Source organism: Kogia breviceps, chromosome 18 (genome assembly GCF_026419965.1).
Source record: "Kogia breviceps isolate mKogBre1 chromosome 18, mKogBre1 haplotype 1, whole genome shotgun sequence".
Classification (NCBI taxonomy): domain Eukaryota; kingdom Metazoa; phylum Chordata; class Mammalia; order Artiodactyla; family Physeteridae; genus Kogia; species Kogia breviceps.
Window position 1 is genome coordinate 47,986,953 of NC_081327.1, and position 26,490 is coordinate 48,013,442.

At 42.5% G+C, this 26,490-nt stretch overlaps 1 long non-coding RNA gene across 1 annotated transcript; it reads right to left on the reverse strand.

The window, feature by feature from the left end:
• Positions 1 to 3,203: 3,203 nt before the first annotated feature.
• LOC131744363 (uncharacterized) lies at positions 3,204 to 26,232 on the reverse strand. Its single transcript, XR_009332123.2, has 3 exons — positions 25,689 to 26,232; positions 21,843 to 21,917; positions 3,204 to 3,252 (listed from the first exon to the last, which is right to left on the reverse strand). It is a non-coding gene; the product is annotated as an uncharacterized lncRNA (long non-coding RNA).
• Between the last annotated feature and the right edge of the window lie 258 nt (positions 26,233 to 26,490).

Consider the following 26,490-nt stretch of genomic DNA (forward strand, 5'->3'; position numbering starts at 1 on the left):
GTAAAGATATTCCATTCTCTTGGATTGGAAGAATTAATATTGTTAAAACATCCATACTACCTACCCAAAGCAATCTACAAATTTAATGTGATTCCTATCAAAATACGCATGACATTTTTCATGCAACTAGAACAAATAATCCTAAAAGTTATATGGAAGCACAAAAGACCCAGAATTTCCAAAGTAATTTTGAGGAAAAAGAACAAAGCTGGAGGCATAACCCTCCTAGACTTCAGACGATACTACAAAGCTACAGTAATCAAAACAGTGTGATACTGGTGCAAAAACAGATATATGGATCAATGGAACAGAATAGAGAGCCCAGAAATAAACCCATACCTCTAGGGTTAATTAATCTACAGTAAAGGAGGCAAGAATAGACAGTGGAGAAAAGACACTCTCTTCAGCAAGTGGTGCTGGGAAAGCTGGACAGCCTCATGTAAATCAGTGAAATCAGAACACTTCCTCACACCATATACAAAAATAAACTCAAAATGGTTTAAAGACCTAAATATAAATCATGACACCATAAAACTCCTAGAAAGGAACATAGGCAAAACATTCTCGGACATAAATTGTGGCAATATTTTCTTAGATCCAACTCCCAAGGCAAAAAGAAATAAAAGCAAAAATAAATAAATGGGGCCTATTCCAACTTTAAAGCTTTTGCACAGCAAAGGAAATCATCAACAAAATGAAAAGACAACCTATTGAAAGGAGAATCTATTTACAAATGATGCAACCAACAGGGCTTAATTTCCAAAATTTACAAGCAGGTCATACAACTCAATACCAGAAAAACAAACAACCAGTCAAAAAATGGGCATAAGACCTAAATAGACATTTCTCCAAAAAAGACATACAGATGGCCAACAGGCACATGAAAAGATGCTCACCATTGCTAATTATTAGAGAAATGCAAATCAAAACCACAGTGAGGTAGCACCTCGCACTGGACAGAATGATTATCACCAAACAGTCTAAAAATAATAAATGTTGGAGAGGGTGTGGAGAAAAGGGAATTCTCCTACACTGTTGGTGGGAATGTAAATTGGTGCAGCCACTATGGAAAACAGTATGGAGGTTCCTTAAATATCTAAAAATAGAGCTGCATTACGATCCAGCAATCCCACTCCTGGGCATATACCTGGAAAAGATCAAAACTCTAATTCAAAATGATACATGCACCCCAATGTTCATAGCAGCATTATTTACAATAGCAAAGACATGGAAACAACCCAACTGCCAATCAACAGATAACTGGTTTAAGAAGATATGGCACATATATACAATGGAATATTACTCAGCCATTAAAAAAGAGTGAAATATTGTCATTTGCAGCAACATGGATGGACCTAGAGATTATCATACTAAGTAAGTCAGACAAAGACAAATATCAGGGGCTTCCCTGGTGGCACAGTGGTTGAGAATCCTCCTGCCAATGCAGTGGACATGGGTTCGATCCCTGGTCCAGGAAGATCCCACATGCCACAGAGCGACTAAGCCCATGAGCCTGTGTTCTAGAGCCTGCGAGCCACAACTACTGAGCCTGCATGCTGCAACTACTGAAGCCCAAGCACTTAGAGCCTGTGCTCCGCGACAAGAGAAGCCACCGCGATGAGAAGCCCACGCACCACAACAAAGAGTAGACCCCACCCGCTGCAACTAGAGAAAGCCCACGTGCAGCAACGAAGACCCAACACAGCCAAAAATAAACAAAATAATAAATTTATGAAAAAAAGACAGATATCATATGATATGACTTATATGTGGAACCTGAGAAATAATATAAATGAATCTATATACAAAACAGAAACAGAGTCACAGACATAGAAAACAAACTTATGGTACCAAAGGGGAAAGGGAGTGGAGGGAGGGATAAATTAGGAGTATGGGATTAATAGATACACGCTACTATACATAAAATATATAAGCATCAAGGATTTACTGTATAACACAGGAAACTATATTCAATATCTCATAATAACCTATAGTGGAAAATAATCTGAATATATATATGTATGTAACTTAATCACTTTACACCTGAAACTAACACAATATTATAAATCAACTATACTTCAATTAAAAAAAACAACTCCAAGGAGAAATGTGTTTGTTTCCTATGGACACCACTCTATCAAATTCAACAGCCCTAGTATTCCTCTTACCAGAATCTGGATCAAGAAATAAAACACAAACCACTTAAATGTTATTAGATTTGAGGAGGTTGGCATGTCATCTGTGAGGGTCTTATTCAAGTTATTTCAGAACAACTGTTCACAGAGTTGAGACGGGTGCTTGGTTTGGTAAACTGTACACCCTGAACACAGGGAAGGAAAAATCTTGCCTATATGACTGTATTAGTATGAGTAAGCAATGACCACTATCCTATGGAAATCTCTCTGGAGGGTGCAGAAAGCAGAGCAAAGTTTACCACGTCTTAATTCTGTGCCCTGTTCAATGCAGACAATAGGAAAAAGGTGGAACAGAAGATGAAGGATTGGTAGAGTCCTGGGAGGAGAGGGAAGGAACAAAAAGACAGCAAGTGGAGCAAACGGTGGCAAGTAAAGCAGGTAGTGACACTAGAGAACAGGGAAGAGCAGGAGCTCATCAAACAGAAAGGGCAAGAACAGATTTCACAAAAGGAATTACGGAATGGCCAAGAGGATAGAGAGGAGAGGAGGTAAGGAAGAGGGAGAGGGAGCAAGACACAAAGAGGGTAGGCAGCAGGTCCTGGGCTGAAAGAACAGCGGATGGGTCATTCAGGGTAGAATGACCTGTCCTGTAGATATCGAGAAGGTATCTTAGTTATACTCTTTCCCGTATTTCAAGCTACGTCTATTCAATTTTGATTTACTGTTACTCAAAACTGCTCATGAAGACAGAAGTCAAATTTGGGAGGTCAGCACACTGTGTCCACCCTGTGGTTTAAGTGAATCTACAGCCCTAATGGCCTCAGGAGGCCCTGCGCAGGGAGACAAATCAGCTATGGGTGAGCAGTCCTGGGAGGGAGCAACAACGTTCGAAGTTACTAAAGAGAGACAATGACTCTATTTCTGGTCTGTTGGCCAAAACTGAGGGTTCCATGCCAGCGGGTGAGAGAAGGCAAAGGGCCGGGGTGGGGGTGGGGGGGGATGACTCATCCTAGATTAGGTATTTTTGCTGAAAACTCCACTCAGGAATGTAACCATGATAATTTTCCTTACCACTTGCATAGATAAATTCAAATTTCTCCTCAGAAGATCTGATCACCTGTGGAGGAAAGAGAAAGAATGATGTGGCACTCAGGAATACGTGTGGGGTGGAATGACGGTGGTGTTTGCGTGTAACCCAGACCTATTAGACTCCAGACACCCTGCACATTCTCTCAGTCAGAATCTTCCGTTGGCCAAAATCTTCCATTCTCGAGGGGAAACACCTTATGGGGAGGAATTGGTAGGGTTTCCCTGGTAATGGGCTCTCATAGGGCTACATTTTCCTGTTGACATGCCCAAGCCCTAGAATAAAGCAGCCATGATTGAGAGGGTGGAAAGAGTATGCATGGGACCCCTCATGTCTAGGTATTCAAGATCCCACTCACGTGCCTCCAGCCAAGACTCAAAATACAAAATGTGCAGCCCCACTGCACCCATGCCTGGGATCCTTCCCACGACCACCCGAGCACGGTGGACTCTCACCCCTTAGAACCCAATGTGGAAACACCACAGCAAAGGACCTTGCATTCTTCTGTTTCTTTCTTAAGATTTTTTTTTTTTGATGTGGACCATTTTTTTAAGTCTTTATTGAATTTGTTATAATACTGCTTCTGTTTTATGTTTTAGTATTTTGCCCATGAGGCATGTGGGATCTTAGCTTCCCGACCAGTGATCAAACCTGAACCCTCTGCATTGGAAGGCAAAGTCTTAACCACTGGACTGCCAGGGAAGTCCCCAGGACCTTGCATTCTTAACAGACTCCCCAACTTCTAAGTAGCAATCCAGTGGCGTAACAGTGCACAACAGCAGGCCTGCCCAGGCATGGTGACGCGAGGCAGGAAGATGCAGAGACCACCAGGAAGTGGGGAGCCAGGTGGGAGCGTGGGGGACAAGGAAAGATTTAGGGAAAGACCTTCTTGCAGTCTCCCTGTCTTTAATGACGTAATATTGACAGGATGTAGATAAATAATACTAGCGACTTATGATAAGTATTCTTTTAATCATCATGAGAAACACAGAGGTTAAATAAATGGAGCATGGGTTCAAGGTGCTTGGGTTAAAATCCAAGTTGCGTGAACTCCCGGCTGAAGTACCTCAGCACAAGTCATTAGACAGCTTTTTGCCTCAGATTCCTCAATTATGAAATGCAGATAATCACAGAACTTCTCTTACAAGATTACCGACAAGGTTGCATATTTAATGCACGGAATACACTTGAGGTATGACCTGAAACCAAGTGAACACTCAAAAAATTTGGATTTGTGTTGTATACTCTATGGTTAGTAGTTACTGTTACTAACATAGCTTTAATAAGTAAGGATCTAACTCTTTTACACCTCACAAATACTCAAAAAAATATAGGTTTATCCCCCTCATTTACAAGTATCTCTTCATTCCTAATTACAGTATTAATTTCAATTATAAAGGCAAAAGTAATATCAACGATGCATCATAACTACCCCAATTTTGTATAGATTAAGAGACAACAAGAGGATTCACCAGGGTAGTATTAATCATGGTTATAATGTTATAATATTAATGTAAATTAACTGTACCAAAATCATCCCCATTTCCTAAAGGGAAATCAATGCTCCCAAAGAGAATGCCAACATTCTTATGACTACTTTCTTGGCCCTGGTTATAAAGGTCCCAGGATAAGAAAGAACTCTGTAGGATGTCAAAAACTGCTCAGAGCTCAGTCCCCACAGCCATTACCCCCCATTTGCCTTCTAAGTTGGCCATGAATTTTCTTGGACATAGCCATGTCCCTACACCCTCACCCCATGCTGGCCACTCACCAGAGTGAGGCCATGCCCTGGTCTCCCCCCTCCTCTGAGAATGCCCAAGTCTAGGCAAGCACACAGCCACAACATACCCCAACAAACAACATACAATCTTTTTGAGGCTATAAGCCCTGACTTTAATCACACACCCTGCCTTTTGCCTCAGGAGGAGGTCACAAAAAGGTCAAGGATCAGTTTCTTGTCCCCATGCCCTCTTCTAGGGCCTCTCGGTGCCACCAATGAATTCATCCAGCCCCCCTGCATAAGCAAGGGAGAGAAATGATATTGAATACATTGTATTTTGTGGTGACAGAATAGTCAGAGATATCAGTGCAGTGAGTATTCATGTCTATTTTACTATATATTCAGATACACAGATGCAGAAATAATTATAGATATGCTTATATACAAAATTAGCAGTATTTATATATTCTATTTATTGAATTGATATTTACTGAATATTTATTTATTCATTTGTTTCTTTGTCTGTTTCTTGGCTCTGTCTCCTGAGCAGACCTAGAAGCACTGACACCTTGAAAGCAATGAGCACATTTAGTGCACAGACCTTGGTTTCTAAACACCATTATCCATAAAAGGGAAACCAGAGCCCTTTGGAAAAAGGGCTGAATACAGGGCTGGGCCAGGTAAAACACAAGATGATCCCATCTATGTTATAAGGATACATGAATCAATATGAAAGAACGCCCAATAGACAAGGCTGGAACCATTTTCCTAGAAAACTATATAACAATTGGAACAATTAAAATTTGGGACAATTTTCCTATCAAAATAGATATATAATATTGAATTATACCCCAAAGAACAAAATAAATATCCATCAGCCCATACCAATATTTATAAAATATTGAATAAATAAATAAATGGAGGGAACAAATCTTCCTTATGGAAGAATTCCAAATAACATGTTGAGATACCTGCCTTCTAAGAAGTGGAAATTCATTTCCTTCCCCTTAAGTATGGGAAGGACTTGCCATATCCCAAAGAATAGAATATGGAAAGAAGAAAATCATGATTTTATAATAGAGAAGTAGTGAAGAAACATCTTAACCAAGCGATCAAGGCTAATTTCAGCAGTGATAACTTTTACTGATATCATATACCCCCTGACATGATGCAATGAGAAACACACTCTACCTCTGAGTATATTTTAGAAATATACTTTTTCTCTTTTCAAAGTTAAATTTACATTATATTTAAATTACAATTCCTTTGTAAGCCTCTGCTATAACATACTAAATTTATATGACTATATCTATAACCACTGACTTTAAACTAATGCAAAAAAATTAAATGCTAACCATTACAGATTTGCCCTCATTTTTTTTTCTTGTTGAATTTTCTCATCCAGGATCCACTAAGTTAATGCAAAACCTTAATCTCAAAATTTGACTACTGGAGTGTAGGGGTCTTGCCTTCTGGTCTTTCAGGATGTTTGCTGAGAATGTGACTCAAATGAGGTCCTTCCCTATGAGACTGCAACTCACGTTGTTAAGGACAGAAGATGGAGATGTCTTAACCTTCATGATGCTTGGTATATATACGTTAAAAAATAATGCTCTTAGTAATTTCCAGATTTTCTTACAAGCATGTTCCAAATTTCTTTCACATACTCTGAGCTCAGTTTTTATTTTTGCAGGCTAAGGGAAATGTAGGGATCTGTATAACATTTTGGTTGATACCACCATTGCTTGTCAGGGAGGTGAGTAAGTCAAACAAATGATAAGGATAAGATCTTCTACTAATTTAAGTGATCTGGGTGTGTGGTTAATGCATGCTCTTGACACCACAGCATTTCTATGTGGATGTTACTATCCCTCCTTTCCACATAAGATTCTGTATTTAGGCTTTAGGAATGCCTAACATTAAGGGTGAAAAAAATTTCGTGGATTTTCCTCTCAAGTTAGGCAATTTTCTAAAAATTATTTCATGATCTTGTCCCGAAATGATTCATCTAAGAGAAAACAGATAACAAGATAACATCACTAAGCCTATAAATTCATTCATGATGCAACACCAAATGTTACTAATCCCTGCACCAGATGTGAGCCTACTTTGAAGGGTGACGCAGGGTGACATTCTGGGGCTCTGTTGCTGATTAGTTAGATGCTCTCCTTAGAAGAGACTTACAGATAAAACAAACAACCGTGAATGAAATGATTACACAGGGCCTGTGAAGACCTTCAGAGACTGTCCTGGGTTTAGGCAAACAAGAGAGTGCATTAGGTTGTAAGAGACAGAAAAGTGGCTCAACGCAACTTAAGCAAAAGAGAAAGAATTTATGGGATCTCGCAGTGAGGAAATACAGAACTGCCTCTGGCTTCAGACCTAGCTTGACACGAAGACTCAGTACCTTGAGGCCACCTGATCTGCCTCTCCACCTCACACTCTACTGGATTCTTTTGGCGCCTTTCCTCCGATGGGCTCCCATCTGCCGGCTCAGCCACCCCACTGAAAAAAGGCAGTCTTCTGTCTTTTCAGGCGTGAAAATTTCCAAGGAGACCACCCCAGGGTCATGTGCCCTTCACCGACCGGTCACTAAGGTCTGGGCTGCGCCACTCCGATTGGACGGGCTTGGCCCAAGCCTTGGCTCCTCTGTCCAGGGAAGGGTGGGGCCAGGTGATTCATGGACCAAAGGGCCGCATGGGTGAGGGAGGAGAAGTTCATAAAAGAGGACCACCACTTTCAGAAAACAGGGGATGGAGAGCACAGCCCCTACAGCTCTCTCAAGCGAAAGTGTTCTCCGACCAGAGACACATGTGATCATAGGGCAGTCACCCGCCAGGGCCTAAGAGAACGCCCCAGAGGGGGCCTCATACGCCACCCACTACCCTGTTACTGTTCTGAGCAAGGTCTACCCAAGCACAACTATGGAGAGACGCTTCTCTGTCTGTTGTAGCCTTGCGGCTCTGTGCACTCCATCTGGAGCCCCTCTCTCTCACACAGTAGGGACAGGCTCCCAGAAGCCATGTGTGTACCACGGGATCTTGCTCTACCCACAGCTGATGGGTAAAAGGCAAGTCTCAGAACTGAACTCATCAGATGTTTGCTGAGGAACTTGGAATGGGGGCCAACAAGGCAGATTTTCCTATGTGGCTAAACACAAAACATGGGAATTTGAGAGCTTTGTGTGGCTAGGATTTTCATTCAGAAGCAAAGAAAGCTGGGGGCTCAGAAGTAAATAACGAAGATATAGAGAGAGGTGTGGAGAGAGGTATAAGGGTGTTTGGAGAGAGGTACAGGCAGAGGGCAGAGAAAGAAATCTCAGGATTTCCAGTTTCTGATTCCATCCGTGCTGAAGTTCAGCTGCTTTCCATCCAATGTGCCATGAGGTAGGCTCTGATTCCGTACCTCCTTTTTAATGAGCTCACCAGAGCTAGGTTCTCTTACTTTCAAGGCAGCATCCTAACCACTACAGCAAGTGTTAGGAGATGGGCCAGTGAGTAGGGAGGTTGCTTTCTAGGCACAGGACCGTGGCACAACACAACACATCTCTAACAAAACTCACTCAGTCCCAGGGGTGCTGAGGCTGAGCTGTTCCACAAAGCCCATGAGCATCAAACTAGACCACCAGGGAAACACATCAGATTGGAAGAACTGAGTGATGTTCTGCCTGTGCAGGAGGGAGAAGACAGATGGTCCTTGGCAGCTAGGATGTGTGATTGCACCACTCCATCATACTCAAAGAGGGTCATGGGACTTCTCTGGCGGTCCAGAGGTTAAGACTCCGCGCTCCCAATGCAGGGGGCCCGGGTTTCATCCCTGGTCAGGGAACTAAGATCCCACATGCCACACGGCATGGCCTGAAAAATAACATAACAACATAACATAACATAATATAAAACAGGGTCGTGTAACCTGGGGCCAGCAAGACAGTCCTGGTTGAAAATATTCTGCTAACATCAGCCTGGATGCTGTCACAGTGCTCTCTTAAGCATTCACTTACGGTCACACTTACTCAAGATAACACAGCTAAAACTGTTTCCCAGATCTAGGAAGGAGAAGATTTTAACCCATGTGTCACAGTGTCAAGAGAATAACATTTCACCTGAATTCATAAAGCTCAAGCAATGCTAACAACAAGCACCACACTGTTAACTGCATGTAGCATGAATAGATGAAAAGGAAAAGTCCTGAGCAGTTCTCTAATTGTAGGACCTTGAACAAATTACTTGAACTCTCTGGGCATCAGTGTACTACTTAGTTAAAAAAAAAAAAAAGATTGTTAAATAGCCATCACTTCTTAGGGTTATTGTGAAAATTAAATGTGCCAATATGAAATGCTTCATACAGCGCCTAGCATATAGTAAGTGCTAAATAAATATCAGCTTTTATTATTATTACTAAAATTATAGGGCTGCCTCCACCAAGTTAATTTCAAAAGCACATGAACTGTTTCCTTGTCCAAAATCATTCACACACCGTTCTATTACACAGTCATCACTTTGGAATGCCAAATCTCTACTGTAATGCAGAAAACTCTAGTAGGAAACATGAAATACCACCTTCAAGACTTTTATAAAATAGTTTTCAAAGTAGAGGGACTTCCCTGGTGGCGCAGTGGTTAATAATACGCCTGCCAATGCAGGGGACACGGGTTCAATCCCTGAGCTGGGAAGATCAAACATGCTGCAGAGCAACTAAGCCCGTGAGCCACAACTACTGAGCCTGAGCTCTAGAGCCCGTGAGCCACAACTACTGAAGCCCACGCACCTAGAGCCCGGGCTCCACAACAAGAGAAGCCACCGCAATGAGAAGCCCGCGCACCGCAACGAAGAGTAGCCCCGGCTCACCTCAACTAGAGAAAGCCCATGCACAACAACGAAAACCCAAAGCAACCAAAAAGTAAATAAATAAGTAAAATTGTAAATCCCTTGAAAAAACAAAGTAGATTATTTCCTCCTAATGGGTTTTAATGAAGAGAAAGGTGAGATTAACCACAGCTCTGTTCAGACAAGTACAGATCAGGACAAGTGACACAGAAGTAGGGTGGGCGGTGTTATAGGTTGTGGGCCGAGAACAAAACGTCTTGATGGAAAATTTGATGATATCACAATGATCTGTAATTCTCAGTATTCACCAGGCAGATGAGCCGGTGTCCTCAGAAAAACTCTAGACTGTCAAAGCTCCATAATTTTTGGAGCCCATGTCTACATAGCCAAATCATATATTTTTCTGCCATCTACTGGTCATTTTCGAGAAGGACCATGGTCTTTATGTGAGCAGAGATGGCAGGGTCTTCATGCTTCTCTTCTTTCTTGGCCTACCTGGGGCCTTGCCCACAAACCTCACTGGCACTGTGGAGTGTGAACTGGGTTTGTGGGATAAGTGACAGCGCTTTGGGGGTCGATGGCGGTGGTGTATGGAGACACTGATGGGACATATGTGGGCTTACAGAATGGGGTTTATATTTTCAGTAATGGGTTGTCTGTGGACTTTCATATCCCATCGAGACCAGTCATTGGATGTAGGCTGCCGCTTATGGGTAGGAAACCACTCCTTGCACTCCAAGTGTGTGTCCTCCATGACTGGTGGCTGTGAATGGACCCAAGTTCATGTGGCGCCCAATGCTTCCTCTCCAAAGAAGAATCCTGATGTACACCTGCCCGCTTACAGCCTGAATCCCAACAGTTCCCCAGCACACATGATAACTTTTCTGGACACAACTCTACCGTTCCACCCAAGGACCCCACCAGCCCACCCAACTGTTAATCCTATGACCCTTCCATCCAGGCCACTAACAACTACGTGGAATGAAAAAACTCCTCCAGCTCATCTAAACTACTTGAAGTAGTCCAAGCAGTACTTCAGCCTGTCCTTTCACTGTCGGGTTATAATGTTTGGTTCCTTGATGTGGGAAATGGGGACAAGCTGGGGTGATTTTGTAAAAGTTCATTGAGCTGTACCCTTAAGTTTTGTTTACCTTCTATAAGTAACATATGCATTAATAAAATTTATGAAAATAAATCTCAGGATGACAAACTCCATCCTGATGAATAATTCCCTTGATCCTCTGTATTCTTCATTTACCTTTTATCTCTTATTCATCCAGCAAACTCATGCCTGACCCTAACCCTTCCCAGTCCAAAATTCCTGCCATCTTTTCACTCTATCCAAAGCAAAATACAGCCTGGACAAAGAAATAGATCCAGGGAGGGAGGGAGACGCAAGAGGGAAGAGATATGGAAACATATGTATATGTATAACTGATTCACTTTGTTGTAAAGCAGAAACTAACACACCATTGTAAAACAGTTATACTCCAATAAAGATGTTAAAAAAAAAAAAGAAATAGATCCAGAGGGATCTGGAGTCAAACTCCACCTGACATGCCCTGAACCTTCCCTAGATGATTTGTTGAACCCAAGAATCACTGGGCAAGAGAAGGGAGGGTATTCTTGCTCCCACAGAATAAAACTTTTAAAATTTTATCATAACACAAAGGAGAATATCTTTAGGACTTCAAGATACAAAAGGCATAAAATATGCAGGAAATTGTTAGTAAGTTTGACTACTTTTAAGTAAAACATGTTTCCAAAAATAAAATAAAGCACAGCCAACACTATGACAACACAGTAAGGTGCAGACACAGTTAGAGTTGTAGAAGATGTATGGCAGATATGAGTCTGAACAGTTCATATTTTGGGAACTGATTAAATGTCTCCTTTTAACATAATTTCACAACACCAAACTTTTCTAGAGTCCTTCAAAGACGGCGCATTCTCTATTTTTTTTTTGTTCTATTCACTTTTAGACTTTAGAATAAATTTAGATTTGCAGAAAAGATTCTAAGATGGTACAAAGAATTGTTTACAGCCTTCACCTAGTTTGCCCTAAGGAGAATATCTTACATAAACAGGGTACATTTGTCAAAACTGAAAAATTAATATGGGCACAGTACTATTAACTAAATGACAGACTCTGTTCAGATTTCACCAGTTTCCCCACTAATGTCGTTTTCTGTGCCAGAATCGAATCCAGAACATCACAGCATTTAGTCACCACGTTTCCTTAGCCTCCTCTGATCTGTGACAGTTTCTTAGTCCTTTTTTGTACAACTTAGAAAATGTAAAGAGTATTGATCACATATTTTGTACTATATCCCTCGATTTCTGTCTTCTGTATTCTCATTATTAGACTAGGGTTATGTGTTTTATGGGAGAAAAAAACCCCCGAAGAGTAAGTACCCTTCTCATGAAATCATAACAGGAGTACGTTATATGCCCATGGTACCTCTGGTGATGTTATTCGTGATCATTTGGTTAAGGTGGTTTCTACCATGTCTTCTCCACTGTAAAACCACTTTTTCTTTTCCCTCTCCATACCCTATCTTTTTTTTTTTTTTTTTTTTTTGGCCGCACCGCAAGGCTTGCGGGATCTCAGTTCCCCAACCAGGGATTGAACCTGCGCCCTCAGCGGTGAAAGTGCAGAGTCCTAACCACTGGACTTCCAGGGAATTCCCTCCATACCCTAACATTTGGAAGTGAGCCAGAAGTCCAGCCTACACTCCAGGGAAGGGAAAGTAATTGGAATCAATTCAAATTGTTCTGTAAGGAAGATCGACCTCCTTTCCCCCCATCTATTTATTCATTCACATTATCATAGACTCGTGGATACTTAGTTTCTTGGGTTATATAATCCAGTACTAGTATTATCTATGTATTTGCTCAAATTGTTCCAGATTTGCTTATTGGGAGCAATTTCAGGTTGGCTTCTGTACCCATTTGCAAACCCCATATTTTTTAAAATCAGAGAATGGTATTTAAAAGCCAGTATCTGAAGGAGTAATGTCAGCAAAATGGCAGCTCTAAGCTCTTGTCTCCCCACAGACACATCAAAAAACAGAAACTATCAGAACCAATGTTATCAGAACTCTCCTGTACATTGTTCATCAGCAACGTACAGCAACCAAGCCAATGCTGAACCAAGAAAAAAATGAATCTTCAAAATTGTAGAAAAGCTTTGTGGTTATTTTATTTGCCCTTATTCCACCCCTCTCCCCAGCCAAGCAGCAGTTTTAAAGCAGTAGCAACCTGCATTCCCTGAAAGTAACGCTGCTCCCTGGATCAGGAAGGAACTGAGGAGATCTTTTTTTCAAATTACTGTGTAACTGTTCAGATCTGTCTGGGGGCTACCTATAAAACTAACAAAAGTTCCTCATCTCTGTTTCATCTAACTTGGAAGCTAGCACAGGACAACAGAGCAGAAAAGTAACAGGCGTTCCTCAGAAACACTACAAGGCCTATTAACTGCCCTCAGATGCCTGGAGCAAAAAATATTACCTTCAAAACATTCAATAGATTGCTTAAGGCCAGAGAGCAAAACTTCAGAGCAAAACCTGGGAAGAGTTTCTCTGGGAAATCACGCATTCAAAAGCACTCACATAGACAGGGAAGTTAGAAGGTTATGCACAGGCCCAGGACAAGGCACATGCTCAGAACAGACCTGAGAGGATCCTAAGTTTTCACCTGGGAATGATCCAGTGCAAGCATAGCTTATGTGGACCTGGTAGGGTGAGCTGTATTGGGGCCAGGATTCTATTAATTACCTGCATCTCATATGATCCCAATCAAACTTGTTTCTCCGGATAGCAACGTGAACTCAGACCTGCGCCGAACAGTGATGGAAATGCTCAGTTAGAGTCCTTGTCCCAGTATATAGTTACCAAAAGGTCCCTAGTCCCATTGGAGGACCAGGAAAATGTTTACTGTATGGTGTTATAGGGTCTTCCCTTCTGTGGACCAATCCTCTCCAGCATTTAGTGTGTTCCCAGTAAAGACAGTGGCTCGGCACTGGGGACGTGTTCAGTTTGACAGCTTCCCTGAGCCTCCCATCCCTCTTTTACTTCGATTGTACAGATTGAGAACTACCGAGATGGCTGCCCATCTATTCTGCTTGAGGGGGATTCTTTTTTTTTTTTTTTTTTTATAAATTTATTTATTTTTGGCTGCATTGGGTCTTCGTTGCTGCATGCAGGCTTTCTCTAGTTGTGGCGAGCGGGGGCTACTCTTCTTTGGGGTGCGTGGGCTTCTCATTGCGGTGACCTCTCTTGTTTCGGAGCACCGGCTCTAGAGTACAGCCTCAGTAGTTGTGGCACACGGGCTTAGTTGCTCCGAGGCATGTGGGATCTTCCCGGACCAGGGCTCGAACCCACTTTCCTTGCATTGGCAGACGGATTCTTAACCACTGTGCCAATAGGGAAGTCCCGGGGGACTCTTTTCTATTACTTATCTCGATTACTTTCAGCCATTCAGGCCCCTTTGTCTTCCATTCCCACCTTGAAGCTCACGAAGATAATTGTGTCACCAGGCTTTTGACGGTTAAGTCCTATACCTAGTACCTATATTCCTGGTTACCGACCATTTCCAATGTTATTAGCGATCTCAGATCTGAATGGCATTTCCTATCTTCAGTACTGAGCTTCAAGGGGAGCCACCAAAGAACTTTCTATACTTCTGATGCCTTTCTCCCCAGCGCATTACTTACTGATGATATAACTGGCTCTCTCATGGGCCCTCTTAAAGAACTGAGCTGTCTGATAGTTTTTCTGGTGTTACATAGTTTATCCACTCCAATACGCCTACTTCTGTGGGTCTATGTTATCTACTTCTGTCTGCTATGGCATTTCTGGTTTTTCTCCGGCAAGTACTTTAGTTATTACACTTTGCTAGGAGCCATCCTAGAGACAGGTTGACACCACCTAAAACAGTTCCTGCCTTGGTGTTAAATCCTGTCTCCTTGGTGCTCTGATCCAAATGGAATCTTCAATACCACCTGGCCAGCAACCTCAGAGACTGGTTCCACATCCACTCCACAGCTCTTGCCAGTACATGATAGCTAGGTACTGTCATTATACTGAAATATTGTCTCTATTTCCCTAGCAGGCTCCATGTGCCCCTCACTCGGATACATTATGACCTTTTCATAGGTATTGACTTAGGGGGAAGCACTTGGAAGGCTCTGAGTTAGGAAAATATTTGGTAGAATGTGACAAAGAGTGCAGCACCAGGGAGAATTGGCTGATTCCAGGACAGAAGCAGGGACAATGCAAAATGATCCCAGGGCATCATCTTGTGCCGCAAATTAAGGATGTACAGATTTTTCCAGCTTTATTGAGGTAGAGTTGAGAAAACTGTATATATTCAAAGTAGTTAACATGATGGTTTGATATATATATACATTGTGAAATGATGACCACAGTCAAGCTAAATTAATACTTCTATCATCTCATATAGTTGCATTTTCTTTAAAAAATTATTTCACTGCTATGAGAACCCTTAATATACTCTCTTAGCAAGTTTCAAGTGTACAGTACAGTATCATTAACTATGGCACCATGCTATACAGTCAATCCCCAGAACTTATTTATCTTATAACTGAAAGTCTGTAACCCTTGAACCCACCTCTCCTCCATTTTCTCCACCCCTCAGTGACCATGGCCGAGAAGCAAGCATAATTTTTAAATAAATACGTAAGAGTTACAGATAACCCAAAAGGAAACAGGAGTTGATCTCAAAGAGATCTCAATGGCTAAAGCTGGAATAATTTGCCCAAAATATATAGTGACAGTATAAGATTATGCCCCAAAAGAACAAAATAAATATCAATAACTATATGGATATAAATTAAAGATTGAATAAAGAAATAAATGAGGAAGAGGCAAATCCTTCCTACAAAAGTTTTCCAAATAACATACGTAGATACCCCTAGAGCAGTGGTCCACAACTTTTTGGCACCAGGGCCCGGTTTTGTGGGAGACAGTTTTTCCACAGATGAGGAGTGGGGGGAATAGATCAGGCGGTAACGCGAGCGATGGTTCAGGCGGTAATGCGAGCGGTGGGGAGCAGCAGATGAAGCTTCGCTCCCTTGACTGTTGCTCCCCTCCTGCCGTGTGGCCTGGTTCCTAACAGGCTGCAGCCCGCTACAGATCCACAGCCTGGGGGTTGGGGACCACTGCCCCAGAGGACTTCACTTCCTTCTTTGAGCGCAGACTGGACTTAATGACTCACTCACTTCCGGAGAATAAAGTATGGAAAGGTAAAATGAGCAACTTGACAGTGGAGAAACCTGACAGACACCTTCAACCAAGTGATCAAGGTGAATATCACCAGTGATGATTCATACTGATATCATGTGTCACCTGATATGATACAATGAGAAGGGGAATACACCTCTATGGTATTCTTGAAAACCCATACCCCAAATTTAAACAAGAGAAAACACAAGACAGACAACCATGAGGGACATTCTATAAAATACCTGATTAGTACTCTTCAAAACTCTCAAGGTCATGAAAAGCTAGGAAAGACTGAAAACTGCCACATATTGTAGAAGACTAATGGCACTTAAGGTGCCAATGTCATCTGTTATCCAGAATTCGACCAAGGAAGTGAAAAAGGATATGGGTGGCAAGACGGATTAAACATGAATAAAGTTTAGAGTTTAGCTCATAATATTGTACCAATATTAATTTCATAGTTTTAACGAATGTACAGTGGTTGCATACCATGTATTTTATGTACTTTCCCTGGGGAAGCCGGATGAAAGATATACAGGAACTCTCCATACTAAATTTCCAAAATTAAAGTTCATTTAACAAGTTAAAATGTAAAAACAAAATTGTGAAAAGGCCCTTCCTAAGAATAAACAAAATAAAGCAAAGGAGTCTAGGGCAGGTGGAGTTGGTGACTTGTATTAAGTAACCTAAGAAGAATGATTCCAATTGATTTGTGAACCCATCATCAGCCTGTATTTCTCTCACACATATGCCCACAAGACGAAAAATAAAATACAGTTGACTACTCATCTCCCAAGGAGCTTGAGAGCCCTGCAGAAACTCTGTGGAGTGTCTCAGCCAAGAACATCAAAGGGGCAGCACTTTAGAAGTGGCCTAGGCTAGGTATATGTCATCCACAGCATCTAGGTGTAGATATCTTTGTGCCTAACCTATTCTGAATTTGTTGAACTTCTTAAATGAACATATTAATACTTTTCCTCAAATTTGAGCTTTCGGCCATTAAATGTCTCTTTTTGACCCCTCCCTTCCTTCCTCCCTCCCTCTCTTCCTCCTTTTCTTCTTCCTTCCGTCTCTCTCTGGGATTAGCATTGCATGTTTAATGGTTTCCCAAGGGTCTCTTAAGAGTCTCTTATTTTTCTTTGAATACATTCTTTTATGTCCATCAATTGGGCAATCTGTATTGATCTATCTTCAGTTTTGTGGATTTTTCCTTCTGCTAGCTCATATCTGCTGTTGAACCTCTCCAGTGAATTACGCATACCAGTTATTGTACTTATTTAACTCCAGATATTCCTACTAGTTCATATGTATGATTTCAATGTATTTATTCATGTTATCAATTTTATGAGTCATGTAATTGTATTTTCTTTAATTCTTTTGTTTTTAAAGCATATTTATAATACCTGTTTTGAAGTCCTTTTCTACTAAGTCCAACATCTTAGCCCCCTCAGAGAAGATTTCTATTGACAGATTTTGTTTTCCTGTGTATAAGGCACACTTTCCTACTTCTTTACATGCATTCTTGAAAAACTGGCATTTTAGATAGTATATTATACTAACTTTAGATTCTGTTGCTGTCTTGTGGGTGGTTGTAGTTGATGGATTTTTGTCTGTTTAGTGACTTCCCTGGACTAATTCTGTAGTTTGCTTCTCCCTCAGTGTGTGTGTGACTGCTGTCATCTTGTTGCCTAGAGCTTGAAATTCCATTCCTACATCCTCATTGCTTCCCTTCAATAACAAGATGGCATTTTTTCCCATCCCAACTAGAGAGTATGGGGAGCTTTACGGAAATGATGGAGCAGGAGAAAGGGATTCACTAAATCTGTATTTGATGTCCTGGTAAACTCTAAACTCTAAACTCTATAGCCCCTTTCATACCTACGTATATATTCAGTTTTAATTTCTTGTGATTCAGAAAGGCTCATGGGAACAGAGGTCATAGCCCGGAGCCACCTCAGTGTGTGTAGATATCCACAGACAAGAACACGTTGTGGTTTACAAATAGTCTGTTCCAGAGACTCAGGGCACCCTGGGGCAGGTATAGAATGGACATGGCTGGTCAGTCCTGGGAGGCTCATGAAGATTAATGTGCAAGAAGTGGGACCTTTTGTCCTGGGAAGATGGGTTGGGTACACTTTTGAGGAACGCAGACCAAGGGTTAGGGGTAGGAGTCTGGACAATGGTCAACTTAGCCTAGATGAGGAACTAAGGTAAGTGCCTCCTGAGAAGTTCAACTTCTCCCGCGATGTCCACTTTGGGATGTAAATACAGTTATCCTCCTTAGAAGTTATACAAATGAACTCAAATACTCTCTCAGTCGCCTTGATCATCTGTAATGAAAAACAGGAGTGTGGCATGGGCCTGAAGAGTATGGAAGTGTTTTAGTCAGCTTAAGCGGCTATAATAAAATAGCATAGACTGGGTGGCTTAAACAACAGACATTTATTTCTCACAGTGCTTCAGCCTGGGAAGTCCAAAACCAAGGTGATGACAGATTTGGTTTCTGGTGAGGGCCCACTTTCTGGTTTGCAGATTGATGCCTTCTTACTGTATTCTCTCATGGTGGAGAGCGAGCAAGCTCTCTGGTCTCTTCTTATAAGGCCACTAATTCCAAGATGAAGACCCATCCTCACAGCTGTCTAAACCTAATTACCTCCCAAAGGCCCTATCTCCAAATACCATCACACTGGGGGTTAAGGCTTTAACATATGGATTTGGGTGGACAAAATTCAATCCACAGCAGAATAATGCCCCCCTCCCAATATGTCTGTGTCTTAATCCCAAGAACCTGTGATTATGTTACCTTACATAGCAAAAGGGAGTTTGTTGGCGTGATTAAATTTAAGGACATTGAGTTGGGGAGATTATTCTGGATTATCTGGGTGGACCCAATTTAATTGTGTGAATACAGAAAAGTAGAGAACCTTTCCTAGTTCTCAGTCAGAAAAGTAAATGTGGCGACAAAAGAGTAGTCGGAGAGATGCAACACTGTCAGCTTTGGATATGAAGGCAGGAGACCATGACCCAAGGAATATAGGAAGATTGTAGAAGCGAGAAAAAGCAAGGAAACAGGTTCTCCTCTAGAACCTCCAGAAAAAGAACACATCCCCAGTGATCTTTTTTTAAAATTAATTAATTTGTTTGTTTTTTTGGCTGAGTTGGGTGTTTGTTGCTATGTGCAAGCTTTCTCTAGTTACGGCGAGTGGGGGCTACTCTTCGTTGTGGTGCGTGGGCTTCTCGTTGCAGTGGGTTCTCTTGTTGCGGAGCACAGGCTCTAGGCACGTGGGCTTCAGTAGTTGTGGCACATGGACTCAGCAGTTGTGGCTTGCAGTCTCTAGAGCATATGCTCAGTAGTTGAGGCGCACGGGCTTAGTTGCTCTGCGGCATGTGGGATCTTCCCGGACCAGGACTCGAACCCATGTCCCCTGCATTGGCAGGCAGATTCTTAACCACTGTGCCACCAGGGAAGCCCCTGCAATAACATCTTGATTTTTAGCCTGGTGAGTGAGATCCATGTTGGGTTTCTAACCTATAGAATTGTAGTAAGACAAATTTGTATTGTTTTAAGCCACTAAAGTTGTGATAAGTTGTTAAAGCAGCAAGAAGTGATTAATACAAGGGAATCTGTGGGAATCCAGAGTGCTAATATTTCAAGAGAATTTGTTGGGCTCTAGGAATTCACCCAACCCCATTCACCCAGAGCTGTTTTTAAAGACCTTGTATTTTGGTGGGGACATGGAGGTTGGAAAAGTTCATTTGTTTAAATGTTGATTTCATGAAAAGGCATATTCCTGCTAATATGGCCAGGATCCTGAAATTTAATACAGGAGGCTGGCCAGGGTAAGAAAGGAGTTACAATTCAGGAATTCCTTGCTATGAAGAGACTAAAGAATTTATCCTTACACATATACCAAAACCTTTGGAGGAGAAGGTGTGCAGAGACCCTTTGCAGGCTTCCCTAACATGAATCGCTGACTGGCCACAAATACCAGATAATTCTGGATTAAATCTGAATTCCCAGTTTGGTTTATGATATTCAGCATTTGTCATGTACTGATTAGTCATGTGCATACCTTAGTTTAAAAAGTATCTAGTAAAATCCTTTGCTCAGTTTTACTGGGTTGTATTCTTCTTTATTAAGAGTTCTTTTTTTTTTTTTTTTTTTTTTTTTTCGGCACGCGGGCCTCTCACTGCCGTGGCCTCTCCCGTCGCGGGGCACAGGCTCCGGACGCGCAGGCGCAGGGGCCATGGCTCACGGGCCCAGCCGCTCCGTGGCATGTGGGATCCTCCCGGACCGGGGCACGAACCGGTGTCCCCTGCATCGGCAGGCGGACTCTCAGCCACTGTGCCACCAGGGAAGCCCCTATTAAGAGTTCTTTCCATATATTCTTCGTCTGAGAATTTGAGAGATTAAAAAATTTTTAAATATGCAGTGGTATCTCACTGTGGTTTTAAATTGCATTTCTCCAATCCTTAATGACATTGATCATCTTGTATGTGCTTATTTGCCAAATGCACACATTCTCTGGTAAAATTTCTTTGTCAATTATCTATCTATCTATCTATCTATCTAATCTACCATATTCTCTCTCTCAGTCTGTGTTATTTGTTTTTATTTTCGTGGTGTATTTTGAAGTCCAATTCATCTTTTTATTTTTTTTTGCATGATTGATGCTTTTGGAGACATAAGTGAAAAAAACGTTCCTAACCCAAGACTGTGAAAATTTTTCTTCTACGTTTTCTTCTAGAAATGTATAATTCTAACTTTTATGCTTAGGTGACTGACGTATTTTATATTAATTCATTATATGGTGTTAATTTAAGGTTGAGTATTTTTTTTTCTGTATGAATATTTACTGTTTTAACTCCGTTTGTTGGCAAGACCATCATTTCCCTCACTGAATCTTGTCATTTTTGCTGCACCATAGAGGTGGGGGGTGGGGGGATGAGTTCTCTAGTCTGGTCCATTGATCTATATGTGTAAACTTTCTCACTATCATATATATTTCTTTAATATAACCTAAGTATGTGATTAAAACTGCTAGTGTAGGTCTTCCCTCATTTTTTAAATGGTTTTAACTACTCTAAAATATTTGCATTTTCATGTAAATATTAAAATAATCTCATAAGCTTCCTCAAAAATGCATGTTACAGTTTTCATTACTATTATATTAAAAAATGAAACTTCTGTGGAGTTCTCCAATCAATGATCATAGTATACATCCCAACGTATTTACATCTTCTTGGTTTCTTGCAGCAAAATTCTGTAGTTACCTGGATACAGGTCTTGCACATATTTTGCTAAAATTCCCACTAACTGTTTTGTGGTGTTGATGCTATTGTTTATCCTCTTGATTTTTTAAATTTCATTACTTTTTTATGTTAGACATTTTATTAAGTACGCAGTAGTATCTCTTTGTGATTTTAATCTGCAGTTCTCCAATGACTAATTAGTTCAGCCCTTTTTATATGCTTATTTACCATATGTAGAACTTCTTTTGTAAAGTAGTTGTTCAATTTTTTGCCAACTTTGTATTTGGTTATTCATATTCTTGTTGAAATTTCAGAGTTCTTTATGTATTCAAGATACAGTCCTTTATTAGCTATGTGATTTTCCCCCAATCAGTGGCTTGCCTTTTATTCTTTTAACAACATCTTTCAAATAGCATAATTTAAAGTTTAATGAAGTCCAGTGTTTCAAAAGGTTCTTTTTTCAGCTTTGGTGATTGTGGTTCAGGGTGATTTGTGAGACTATGATCAAGATGAAAATCAGAACCACAGATATCTCAAGACTCGAGTGTAGGAGGGTATGCCTCTCAGGTTACTTACTTGGCTCTTGGCAGAACTCAGTGTTTTGCCTTGAGACACTCTTCACCTGCCTCATGACATGGCAGCTGGCTTCCCCTAGAGCAAGAGAGATAAGGGAGATCAAAAGAGTTTGCCCAAGAAGGAAGATGCAGTCTTTATAAGATAATCAGCAAATGGCATCCCATTACTCTGCAACATTCTATGCCTCAGAACTGTGTCATTAAATCGAGTGCACACTCAGATGGAAGGGTTTACACACAAGTATGAGCAACAAGAGGCAGGAATAATCGAAGGATATCTTAGAGGCTGTTTACTACAGTTCACCCTCTGGCACTTAAAATTCACAACACTTCCACAGGCAAAATACTCTCATCCCCTCCCAAGAACTCCCAAATTCCCGTTAAAGTAGAAGCTAAAAAATCCAGAATCTTATCATCTAGATCAGGTCCAGATATGGGTGAAACACCTCTGGTGTTATTTCCTTTTGCAAATTACTAGAATCATCCCATTCCATGGAAGGGAACAGAGGTCTCAAATACTTATGTAGCCATACATTAGGCCCTGGGAAGGCGCTGGCTAGATCTTGTGGAAGGTCACACAAAGATCTGAGGCCAGTTATGAAGCTCCCAGGTCCTAGACTGGGCTAATTATATGCAACATTAATGGCTTCACCTTCAGCCTAAGAATATCCAAGACCTGTCAGGCCCTCAGTGGAAGGAGACTCACAGGTCAATAATCAATGCTCGTGGCTCCCACCCCAATCTACGGGGCTGGCCATGCCCAAGCCATTACTAAGGCCAGTCCATGCCTCGTTATGGGACAGGGCGAGAAGCAGGCTTCCTCTTATATGAGTCTTTGAGGCTTCAACCAGCTCATCTGGTCTGCACTACAGCTTGCAGACGTCCTAAAAGGTCTCAGGTCTCCTTGACCTCTGGAGATCCTACATGCAGCAATCATAGGAGAGCACAAGTCAAGCGAGGAAATGTGCAGATTGAATCAAGGACTTAGTGTGAGAGGGCAATTATGGGTCAGATAGCAATCACCATGCCTTCATAAATTCTGGATACACACTGGTCTGTAACCAGACCATCAGCTCCTGCCCAGTCCTGGCAGGGCCTAGGGCCAAGCAGATGTTTGGCTAGAGGACACAGGCAGGTCAGGCTCTGGTGGCCCTGTTCTCCTCCAGGGCTGTCCTCTTGGACTGTGACCCCAGGTCATAACCATTCTCCAAGATCTTCTCTGTACACAGCAGGAGATCACTCACTTCAGAATTAAATCCATTTGACCAGGCGCGCTCTGGACCTCTCAAAGTCCCCAGGGTATTGTGGAGGAGACAGGGTTTGGCAGGATGGGCCTTGACTAGCTCATCTACTCTGCCACGATGATGCCTGAACTCCCAATGTGAGTGCCTCCTGCCTCGAGCCGTGTAGTCCCCCAAAGGCCCTCTGAGAACAGGAGACCAAGAGAGGGATATAGGGCCACTGGGATTCAGAGGAAAACCACAGGCAGCACAGGAACCTCTCCCCATGCACCATGCCCTTTTCCACAGACCTGTCCATTACCCCATGAGCCATAGCCCTGTCCCTGCCTTGGACTGGGAGCCAGACTTACAGGCTCATCAGAGAAAAGGGGTCAAGCTGCCAATGGCATCCACGAGGCACGACCCTGCTCTTTAAACTACATCCACATCTCAAGACCATCTCCTGTGCGTGTCTAAGACCTTGTGGGATTTACCAGTCAAATGTAACACTCAACCCTCCAAAGAGGCCAGATGTTCTCCCTGTCTCCCTATCCCAGATGACTCATGGCTTCCATGATCTTTAAGAGAGGTTCACAAGATGAAAGAAGTTTTCTTAGCCCCAAAACACTCTGGATCTAGCACCCTCTCTAGCTTGAGGTTTTATACTCTCAGTGGGGTAAAGACGCAGACTATACTTGAGATTCAGGAAAAAACAGCGCCAAGAGTGTGACTTGCAGGTGAGGAAGAATTCAAATAGCAAAGTACACACAATGAAGAGGCAGAGACGAGATGACAATTTGGGTATACTTATTTATTCTTTTACACTGATGTGTGAACATCATAAGTGTACAACTCCATGAATTGTTACAAAACAAAACAAGTGCCCACATGCAGATAAGAATTCATGTGCTTAGCGAGCTTGAGGGCGTGGGGGAGGGGTGATGGGATTAGCAAGAATGGTGTGTTTGGAGTGACTGGTGAGCCTGGGGGTCTTAAGGTGTTTGGGAACATTGACAGGCTTGGGGAGATTTACGAGCTTAGAGATTAAGACAACTAACCAACTGGGTGAGGTGTAGTGAAATGCAGGAGGCTCTTATTTATGTCATTTCATTGACAGTGATTAAGCAGAGAGGGCATCAGGAGCCGGTCACCAACAAGCGGACTGAACTCAATGTTTTCATGCAAATTGGGGCTTCTTCGTGGGACAGGAATTCAGGAAAGCAGCAACCCATATTTGTTTTTAAATCTATCTACAGAGTTCAAAGTACAGCAAAGTCAGTCCCCCTCTGCTCTCCATTACTGCAGTCTACCCCAATTAGAGAAGAGAAGTGAATCAAATATTTGAGAAGAGGAAACGGAGTCTTGGTGAAGCCACGGAGCAGAGAGATGGAGACAGGTTGCGAGTGAGCGGGCAGAGGACGGGGAGAAAAAAGAGAGACCAGATCACACAGAGAACAGCAACGGAATCACAAAGTAGGAAGAGAGGGGTCGGGGACCGTGGTAAAGCAGTTGGGAACAGGGACAGGCATTGGGGAGGCGGAAAGAGAGCAGGGTCAGTGAGTGAAGGCAGGAAAGGAGAAGAAAAAGCAGAGAACAAGGAACACGGAGAAGCAGTAGGGAACATGGAGGGAAAACAAGCCATAGTCCTGGAGCTGCAGGGTCAGCAGCTTGTGGTGCCGTCTCATCCCACCTGTTGTGTACCAGGAAACCTGGTTTTGCTCAAAACGCAGCACCATCCAGGAATCCACAGGGCAACTATTGTGACTCAGATAACCTGTTATACAGATAACTTTGAGGGAACACACGGTACAACATGAGAGCCAGAACAATGTGTCCAGAGAGTTCCATAAAAGGACACATTGTGGTTCACAGGGCTCAGTTCCAGAAGCTCAGAGGACGCTGAGGCAGGTAAAGAGTCCTCTAGGACTCCGCGTTGTGCAGCACAGTGTCCTGGAGACAACTCAGAGGGCAGAAGACCTTACGTGAGAGGTTCTGTGTGGCCAGGTCCATGTCTGAGACCCAGCTACAGGGAATCGTGCAGGGCAAGGAGAATGGCGTGGGTCACGAAGCCCACGTGAGGAAATCTTTGCTTGAGACTCCAGCCTCATGGCTGTTCTCACGCAGAATCAATGACGTAGCTAATAAGAAGACAGCAAATGTCCTCACGAAGCTTTTGGTCGTCTACGAGGAGAAAAGGAATGAAATGGAACAGAAGAGTTTCTGTGGGACGAAGGGCCAGAGTCTTCTTCTTTCAACAGGCCCTGTTGGAGGCCTGAGACCCACCTGGCTCCCTCGGCTACAGGAGACTGGGGTGGGGGTCGGGGTGGGGGGGTGAAGGGTTCTGGGGCTACAAGTAGGAGGAAACATTGAAGGATATACCTGCCTAACGTTGAACTCATGAAATGTGTATTATCAGTAACCTTGCTGACATCACCACCAACACTACTATGTCAATATAATGTGGATGACGCGCAGACACTAGAGGCTTGCGACAAGTTTCCACAAGGCACAGCATCAAAGAGAATGGAGCCAGACCCCTAGGATGAAAGCCAGGATGTTTTCTTCCTGACGTTTATCCCCCGGCTTTAGGTCAGGTGTCCCGGCTGTACGCACGTGCCCAGTCTTACCTCAGGTTCCCGGCTTTATAGCTGGTGCCACAGCTTTATTTCACATTTCCTCTTTATGTCCGGTCCTCGGGCCGAACGTCATGTGCCCAGCTTTTGTAACATAACTAGAACTAAATACAAGGGTCCCCAGACTTTACCTCAGTTTTCTGGCATTTACGTCACCTGACCCTGCTTTATGACACTTTACCCTGCTCTACGTCAGTTGACAATGCTTTACCGCACTACCAGGCTTTGTTTACATTAATTTCCCAGGCTTTTACGTCTTTTTACCCTATTTTACGTCACTTGACAATGCTTTACGGCACCTCCCAGGCTTTACCTAAGCTGACTTTGCTTTACTTCACCTGACCCTGCTTTATGGCATTTCTCCTGCCTGGCGTGACCTCAGGTTTTCAGGTTTTGCGTCGGGTGATCTGGCTTTACCCGTCTTATCCTGGTTTAACTTTCCTAACCCTGCTTTTCGTCAAGATCCTGACTTTCTGTAACGTGCTCGGCCTTACATCAGGCCCTGTAACAGGGAAGAACTAATTTGGTTTCGCATTACATCTTTCTTTTATTTTAACTTTTGTTTTCTATTTTTACTACAAGATAATCACTAAAGGAATGTTGCCTATAGCTTAAAATATACATAATGGCCTGTTTTCTCTGAGAGCCCTGTCGCACCCCTAGCCCCATGCCTGAATGTTAAACTAAAATACCTTTGTTCAGGGCTTCCCTGGTGACGCAGTGCTTGGGAGTCCGCCTTCCGATGCAGGGGACACGGGTTCGTGCCCCAGTTCGGGAGGATCCCACGTGCCGCGGA